We start from the raw sequence: 4,118 nt of genomic DNA on the forward strand, positions 1-4,118 counted from the left end.
AAGACCCCTAGCGAGATGGATTGGCCAAGTGGCAGCATTGATGGACTAAAGCATGGCTGCAATTGTGAAGTTGACCCAGGACAGGGCAATGTTTCCTTCTGTTGTACATAGGGTCATTATGAATTTATAACGACTCAATGGCACCTAACAACTTTAACAACAATACTAACAACTCTTCTGGTCTTTGGTCAATAGTGTGTAATACACAAAATCTGTTCTTGAGATGGTCTCTAAAGTTAGATGGGTTATTCTCAAAATTATATTTTGTCTCTCGTTTACTTTAATTTCTTTCAGCTTTGGACTGAACTTGCATATGAACAATTGACAGTCTGCTTCACAGGCAACCCCTGACTTTGTTTTGGTTGAAGACACTGACTTCTCCATTGTTTCCTCCCACAGATGTATCAATTTGAATCTTGTGTATTCTAGCTGGTGAGGTCTATATGTATAGTTTCCATTTATGTTGTTGTAAAACATTATATGCAATAAATAAGTCGTTGGTCTTACAAAATTCTATTATGCAATCTCCAGCATCAATTTTATAATTGAGGCCATATTTTTATTCTACTGATCCTTCCTCTTTGTTTTCAACTTTCTCATTCCAGTCACTAGTTATTATCAATGTACCTTGATTGCGTGTTTGATCAATTTCAGACTGAGGAAGCTGATAGAATTCTTCAATTTCATCGTCACTGATATTAATGATGGGACATAAATTTGAATAGTAGTGGTATTAATTGATCTTCCTTGAAGACGTATAGATATTATCCTATCACAGACAGCATTGTACTTCAAGATAACATCTTGAAATGCTCTTTTTGATGATGAATACAACATTCTTCAATTTGTCATTCCTGGCATAGTAAACCATATGATTATCACATTCAAAATAGCCAATACAAATCCATTTCAGCTCACTAGTCCTAGAATATTGATCTTTATGCATTCCATTCCATTTTTGACGATTTCTGTTTTTCCTAGATTCATACTTGGTGCATTCCACATTCTGATTATTAATGGATGTTTACATCTGTATCTTCTCATTTTAAGTTGTGCCCCATTAGCAAATGAAGGTCCTGAAAATCTAACATCATCCTTGTCATTAAGGTGAACTCTACTTTGCAGAGGCAGCAGCTTCTCAGTCTTATTTTAAGGACCTTTGCACCTGCAGGGCTCATCTTCTAGAATTATATTGGATAATGTTCTGCTTCTATTCATAAGGCTTTCAGTGGCTAGTCGTTTGTAAGCAATCTGCCTCTCCTTCTTCCTAATGTTTAATCTTGAAGCTAAGCTGAAGTTTGTCTACCATGGGTGACACTGCTGGTTCTAAAATACTGGTGGCATAGCGTTCAGCATCACAGAAACACACAAGCCTAGACAAATTGACAAACAAGCAGTGGATCTATGTGACTAGCCATCTGCAATAATTTAGTAGGGCCTGTGAAGCTCTCCTAAAGAACCGGACATCTGAAATTCTTGCCTCAGTTTCTGTTCAGTACATGACATTCTAAATGTGTGTTTTCAGAGATTCAGATTCTTTTTTAAACTCTGAATTAAATATACAGATACAAACTGAATAATCATTTTGAAAGAATATTAAATTCTAATCCTGGGAAATTCAACTATTTTGATTGCCCGTATTTTATTTTAGGGTTATTTAACTATTTTTAAGACATCAAGAAATATTATTTAAATCTCAAGAGCTTACAAGCTTTCATTAGGTATATATCTTACCTTTTTAGGAAATTAAACTTAAGTATATTATGGAGCCTGGATAGAGCTCTAGGGTTAGCAATGGACTGTTAATCACAAGTTCAGCAGTTCAAACCCAGACACTCCAAGGGAACAACTTGAGACTTTTCTGCTCCTATAAAGATTTACAGCCTTGTGAACCCTACGCAGGGTCACTATGAGTCAGAACTGACTCGGTGGCAACGAGATTGGGTTTTGGTAATTAGAATTAAAACACTTTCTCCAATTTAGTTATAAGAAGGAATCATTTGGGGAGCTTAAAAAAATACTAGCATCTGCTTCCTACCATCAGAGATTCTGGTTAATTACTCAGGGATTTATCCTAAGCACTGGGATTTTTTAAATGTTCCCCAGAAGATTCTAATGTTCAATCACAGCTTGGAATCTTTTAATTACATTAATGACTTTAAAAATAATTTTGAAAACATTAAATATTTTATATGTGGGTTTGAAACACACAGATAAGCAAAAAAAAAATTTTATACTGACACCACTAAGAGATGACTATCCATAATGTTTTGTATTATACATACACACACATGTCCCACAGACATACGTGGTATTTGAGATTTCAAACAACATTAAAACACATAAAAATATTAAAGAATAAGCTGAAATGGCTACTTGTTGGGTGCTATCCAGTCAATTCCAACTCATAGTAACTATAAGTGGCCGAACAGTACCAGCACATAATATTTTTTGACTACAGTGTTTTTCTTTCAGGGAGCTGACGGATGCGTTTGAACCAGCAATCTCTAGATTACCATCCAAGTGTTTAACCACTACTCTGCCAGGGATCCTTGGTTATTAAAATCCATCATCACTGAGTTGGTTCTGAAACATAGGGTCTCTATAAGACAGAGTAGAACTTCCCCATGGAATTTAAAATGTTGCAAATTTTTAAGGAAACAGACTGCCACATCTTTCTTCTGCAGAGTAGGTGGTGGGTTCAAACCATCAACTTTTCAGTTAGCTGCCAAGCATTTAACCCTGTGTTACCAGAGATCCTTCAGTTGATTACAAGACAAGGAAAACGAGATAAAACAAGTTAATGAGATGAATGCCTATTATGTAATAAGACAAACAAATATGTCTTGGAAGAAGTACATTCAGAATGCTCCTTTAAAGCAAGAAATCAACGACTTCTTATGTACTTTAGACATATTATCAGGATACATTTGAGTCATGGTGTTAGAGAAGAATATTGAAAGTACCATGGAATGCTGGAAGAACAGACAGATCTGTGCTGAAAGAATTGCTGCCAGAATTCTCCTTAGAAGATGGTGAGACTTAATCTCTCATATCTCAGACATGTCATCAGGAAGGACCAGTCCTATGCTTGGTAAAGTGGGGGGCCAATGAAAAAGAAGACCTCCAACAAGATGGACTGGCACAGTGGCAGAAACAATGGGCTCAATCATAACAATGATTATTAGTATGGCACAACACCGGGCAGTGTTTTGTTCTGCTGTGCAGAGGGTCTCGATGAGTTGGAACTAACTAGCTGGAACCTAACAACAATAAGAACAACACCATCAGGTATGACCATCCTTGAGAAGGACACCATGCTTGGTAGAGTGTAGGGTTAGTGACATGGAGGAAGACCCTCAACAAGCTGGATTGACATATTGACTACAACAATGGATTCAAACAGAACAATGATCATGAGGATGGCATAGGACTGGGCAATGGTTCTGTCTGTTGTCCAAGGCATAGGGTGGCTAGGATACGTACTAGACTGTGAGACACAAGGTCTGTGATTCTAGCCCACCAGGAGCTCCATGGAAGAAAGATGAGACTTTCTGTTCCCACAAGTATTTCCAGTCTCTGAAACCCTAACCAGGGTCACTGTGAGTCAGAACCAACTCAACGGAACTCAACACAAACAGTAACATTGTAACAGGAATTGTACTCACTATAGCTAGTTTGCTTATCTCAGCAACTCTTTGCTCTAAGCATTGGTAATCCCATTTATGAAAGGGGATTGGCACAGTGGCAGCAGCAATGGGCTCAGGTGTAGCAACAATTGTGAGGTTGGTCCAGCACTGGACAGAGTTTTATTCTGTTGTGCATAGGGTTGCTATGAGTCAGTACCGACTCAATGGCACCTAACAGCAACAACAGCCCTGGTTTGGTGCTGTAGGATCAGCACTGGACTAGTAACCATAAGGATGACAGTTCAAACCCACCCACCAGTCACTTTCAGAAACCCCATGCTGAAATTGACTCAAGGGTGCTTAACAACTACCAAAGGTTCAGAGAGTTTGAATCACTTGCACGCTTTTTAGTGAATGATTGATGCTGTCATTCAAATCAGTTAGTGGACATTCATTTCCCATTCCAGCTCCCTCAAATCTATATAGGAG

The sequence above is a fragment of the Chrysochloris asiatica genome, unplaced genomic scaffold (genome assembly GCF_000296735.1).
Source record: "Chrysochloris asiatica unplaced genomic scaffold, ChrAsi1.0 scaffold00320, whole genome shotgun sequence".
Classification (NCBI taxonomy): domain Eukaryota; kingdom Metazoa; phylum Chordata; class Mammalia; order Afrosoricida; family Chrysochloridae; genus Chrysochloris; species Chrysochloris asiatica.